Below are 5,733 nucleotides of genomic sequence, written 5' to 3' on the forward strand. Positions count from 1 at the left end.
TCTTGGATACTAGACTCTGGTGCTTCTGAGCACATGACATGTGACCTAAATCTTTTAAAAAACATTACCCCTTTATCTATGACTTTGTATGTTAGTTTGCCTAATTCTCAAAAGTTGAAAGTCACTCACAAAGGTAGTGTTGCCATATTTCCAAATATGATTCTGCATAATGTACATTTTGTACCAGATTTTAGGTTTAACTTACTTTCAGTTCACAAGTTCACCACTCAATTTGACTGTTTCTTGTTTTTCTTCTCTTGTGGTGCAATTTTCCAGGCCCCTTGAATGAAGAGGCCAGTGGTTCTTGGGGAGGTTAGAGATGGTCTTTATCTACTCAAGTCCAATCCAATCAAGCCCAACTCAATCAATCCAGTCAAGTCAAGCCAGTTTTCTCTTCAACATAATCAAGTGCCTACTAGCACATTAGTTTCTAAGTCAGTTTGTAAACAATTTTCAAATGATAGTACTAAGTCTAAGTTTGTTTCTACTTCTTGCAACCTTGATAATGCTCAGTCTGGTCCTATTTCTAGTATTTCCATTCCTAATGTAAGCCTATGGCATCAAAGGTTAGGGAATTTGCCCATTTCTAGTATGAAAAATATATCCAAGTTTCCTTTATCTTCTCTAAATACTTTGATTCCTTGTGATGTGTGTGCAAAAGCAAGACAAGCAAGACTTCCTTTCCCATATAGTACCATTTCCAACAAAGTTATTTTTGATCTAATTCATGTAGACACTTGGGGGCCCTATAAAGTTGATACTTATGATGGAAATAGGTATTTCTTGACAATTGTAGATGACTTTAGCAGGGGAACATAGACTTTCCTTCTGAAAACTAAGTGTAATGCTTTTCCCACTTTACAGAAATTCTTGGTTTTTGTTGAAAGACAGTTTAATACAAAAGTTAAAATCCTTTGAACAAGCAATGCCAAAGAACTAGGTTCCAGTTTATTCAATTCAGAATTCTTATCATCTCAAGGCATTATTCATCAAACTAGTTGTGTAGCAACCCCTCAACAAAATGGAATTGTTGAGAGAAAGCACAAGCACTTATTAGAAACTTGTAGGGCTCTTTTTTTCCAATCAAATTTATCTTTAGTATATTGGGGGGAATGTCTTTTGACTGCTACACATCTAATCAACATGCTGCCTTCTAGAATTCTTGATTTCAAAACACCTCATGAGATTTTATTTTCCATAAAACCAAATTATGACTCCTTAAGGACTTTTGGATGTCTATGTTTTGCTAGCACACCATCTCAATTCCGAACCAAGCTTGACCCTAGGGCAGTGAGATGCATTTTTCTTGGCTATCCATTTTGTTACACCTCAAAATTTTGGGCTGCTGAGCGGTGAATAGACCCACGTAAGTTAAGGTGTATATGATGTCCCTACAAGTAAGAAGGGACACTTAATGATTCTAATTAAGATTTCAAAGACATTTGAGGAGAGAGAGCAGAAAGATTATTGGAGAAAATCAAGGTAGAGAATATCTTACCCCGAATACAAACGTACCAGCAGGTATTCCTGGTGATTTATGGGGTTAGAAGTTGTATGAATCGAATCGACGCAATCTGAACCGAATCAAAAAATTCTGCAGACACCAGTCAGTGCTGACGGGCCGTCGACATGTCGACGGACAGACACTGTGCACCGTTAACATATTTCTACAGACTGAGATCTGCAGGCGCAATTCGACGGGTCAAGTCGACAGACCGTTGACCCAACCGTCAACATGTTTCTGTAATCAGGCATTTGCAGGAGTAAGTCGACGAAGCAAGTCGACGGGTCATCAACCCGCTCGTCGAACCGCTTCACTTGAACTTTCCAGTTCCAGTTATAAATAAACGACCCCTGCCTTTATTTTTCAAATTTCACTCCCTCTACAAGTCTTGAAGACTCTAGAAAATTCCATACACTTCTCTAGCACCAATCCAAGGTAAATTAAAGATCAAGTACCAAACAATTAGTAGAATCAAGTGCAAGGATGCTCTCTAGGATTTGTGGAAACCAAGAGTCTCTTTGGAATTGAAGTTGGGATTTTCTCCAAGTGAAGTATTTTTAGCTAAAGTCCATTCCTACATCATCAAAGTTAAGTTTCATGTTCATTACACGTTATTAAGAGTATTGTGGGGTTAAATGACTTGGATTAAGAAAAAAAATAGAATGTGAAGCTTAAATGTGGAAATAGTGGTATTCTTGAATAGAACTTGATATGAATCATAGTTCTTGATATGCTGTGAGTATAATCTTGTTATGAATGATATTAAGAATGTTGAAAAAGTATTATATATGAAGGAATATGACGTTGTGTTGTAGCTATGGTTGTGGATGACCTTGAAAGGGGATTTTGAGAATTGGATAATGCTTAACTTGGTGAAGACTATTGATTATGGTATTATGGGTGTTGTCATTGATGTTTGGGAATTGTTTATTTTATGGGGAAAGTTATAGAAACAAAGGAGATGTTGTCCAATTTTCATTAGCTCCTAGTCGTTTAGTTTAGACCTAAGTATGCTTTTAATAATTTAATGTAGTATGAATTTTCTTGAATGTAGAATCGCGAGCTTGGAAGGAAAGCATTAGTCGATAGAGTTAAGGAGACATAAAGGTATGTAAGGCTAGGCCCTTTCTTTCTTAAAGGCATGATTCTTATATTCCACCTTCCATGCATTCCATGACCTTCTTACATTCCAAGAGTCGAACGTTCAAGATTGTTATGAGTTCCTTATGATAATGATGATGATTCTACTTCTAAAGGCTCCATGGTTCATAAATTGATGCTTTTATAAGATTTATGATCTTACCCTATGTTCTCCTTGATGACTATTCATTGTTAGCCTCACCTTACGTCATTAGTCCCTTCAAGGTGAGACATGACGATTATGATTATTTTATAATATAATCGGAGCTTACCAACCTTACGTCACTCCGATAGAGTTATAACTCTTACTTGAGCTCTCATGCATGCTATTTATATTATATGATGTACATGGATATATGTATATGAATACATGGGATATGGAAAGAAGGGCTAGGCGCTATATACGCAGTACCACCTGATCAGCTGGCATATTCTGATATCGTCCCGGACGCGGGATATATGGATAAATGGATCGGGCCGTTCGTTCCGCGGCACTGTATATATATAGATATGTGATGAATGTATGGATAAATGGATCGGGCCGTTCGTTCCAATATATATATATATATATATATGTGATAAATGTAGAGATAAATGGATCGGACTGCACATTCTGCAGCAATATATGATATGATATGATGTTGTTTATTATATAAGTTAGCATGCATGACTCCGCCTTGAGAGGCGATCAGTACAGGTCATATCTCTATCTTAAGCTCTCGTATTTCTTTATCATGTTATTGTATATGCCTTACATACTCAGTACATTATTCGTACTGACGTCCTCTCTTTTATGAACGCTGTGTTCATGCCCGCGTAAACGGAGAGACGCGATGCTTAGGAGCTTACTCGCGTATTTGCGGGAGCACTCCCTACTTTGGAGTTGCCATCTCTTGGTATATTCTTTTGTGTATATATTGGGGCATGGCGGTCCTGTCCCGCCCTCATGATTTCAGTACTTCAGTTAGAGGCTCGTAGATACTTATATGTGGGTTGTAGATGTTACGAGACTTTTTTTCAGTGTATATGTTGTACATCATTTTGTAGCCTTGTGGGCTTATGCATATATACATATTTTGGGAGATTCGGAAATTGGTTTATGACAAGTTCGATGTTGGAAATGATATATATATATATATGTATATATATATCCTTGTTGAGTACGATAGATAGCATAATGAGCGGTGCTCGGTAGCCAGCTCCGGGTACCCGTCATGGCCCACTAGTTGGGTCGTGACACATTTAACCAAAAAGGATACAAGCTTTTAAATCTCTCAACAAATATGGTTTTCGTTTCAAGGGATGTCAAATTTCATGAAAGTATTTTCCCTTTTGCAGATTCTCTATCTGTTTCACCTCCTATCTTTCCTTCTTCTACTCCTTTTGATTATTTCTACTCACCTGATTCAGATAGTTTCCCTGCTCGCCTTCCTATTTCTGATGCAATTACTCCACATTCAACACCTAATTCACCTGCTCCTCCTCCTGCTCCTAATCCACCTAACTCGGCTCCCATTTCACCTCTTCAATCACCTAATCCTCCTACTTCTCGTTTGCCCCTTGTTTCTGACACAAGAACATCATTTAGAGTGACTAAACAACCTAAGTATTTGGCTGATGATATATGCAATGCTATTTTTTTAACTGATCTAACCTCTTCTTGTTTTACAACACCCATTACCCCTGATGCTTTGCCTTTTCTGCTTTATCTTAATCAAACCAATCCCTTATTAATTCTGTTTGCCTTACTCCGCCTGAACCCACTAGTTTCTCTAAAGCATCCTTATACCCTGTTGGAAAGAAGCTATGGCAAAGGAGTTTGAGGCTTTGGCAGCTAATCAAACCTGGGACATTGTTGACTTATCACAGGGAAAAAAGGCTTCGCCTTTTGAATGGGTTTATAAAATAAAATACAAAGTAGATGGGTCCATTGAGAGATATAAGGCTAGGTTGGTTATAAGCGGTGATGTGCAAAGGGAGAGAATTGATTATAATGAGACATTCTGACCTGTAGTGAAAATGACTACTGTGAGATGTCTCCTGAATTGGTTCATTTTCCAATTAGATGTTAACAACGCTTTTCTTCATAGGGATTCGCAAGAAGAGGTCTATATGAAGTTACCAACTGGTTTGTCTATTTCTGATCCGAACATGGTTTGTAGACTAAAGAGATCATTGTATGGGCTTAAACAAGCCTCGAGACAATGGTATGAAAGGCTCACTGGTGCTTTAACCTTAAAAGGGTTTTCCTATTCTTTCAATGATTATTCCTTATTCAACAAAAAGAGTCCTAATGGTGTGTGCATCATTGCAGTTTATATTGACGATATTCTCATAACAGGTGATGATCAAGATGAGATTGATTTTATTCAAGGTTTTTCTTAACTCTGAGTTTCAAATCAAGGATTTAGGTCTGGCCAGTTTTTTCTTGGGTATGGAATTAATATGAGAAAAACAAGGTTTAATCATCACACAAAGGAAGTTTACCTTGGAATTACTCTCTGAATTTGACTGTCTTGACAAAAAGTCCGCACCTTTACCTCTTGAACCTTCGAGCAAGCTTCGATCAGATATTGGAAAGTTGCTACTAGATCCTACAATTTATCGCAGATTAATAGGGAAACTAAATTTTCTTACTCATACTCATCCTGACTTAAGTTTTGTTGTGTAACACTTAAGTCAGTATATGCAAGCACCATGAATACCTCATTACCAAGCTGTTATACACTGTTTACGTTACCTTGTTAGTACTCCAAGTTTGGGGCTTTTCTTTCAATCGGATTCTTCATTCGAAATTGCAGCCTATTGCGACTCCGATTGGGGTTCTTGCCTTGACTCAAGGAGGTCTGTTAGTGGGTTCTTCATCAGTCTCGGTGGTTCTCCGGTATCTTGGAAATCAAAGAAGCAGTCTTTGATTTCCCTTTCCAGTGCAGAAGTTGAATACCGTTCTATGTGTCGCGTAGTTGCATAATTGACTTGGTTGGTTCGTCTTCTTTTAGATCTCACCATTACTCCATCGATTTCAAAACCACTGCATTCCGACAGTCAAGCTGCTTTACATATCGTCAAAAATCCCGTCTTCCATAAAA

Source organism: Lycium ferocissimum, chromosome 12 (genome assembly GCF_029784015.1).
Source record: "Lycium ferocissimum isolate CSIRO_LF1 chromosome 12, AGI_CSIRO_Lferr_CH_V1, whole genome shotgun sequence".
Classification (NCBI taxonomy): Eukaryota; Viridiplantae; Streptophyta; class Magnoliopsida; order Solanales; family Solanaceae; genus Lycium; species Lycium ferocissimum.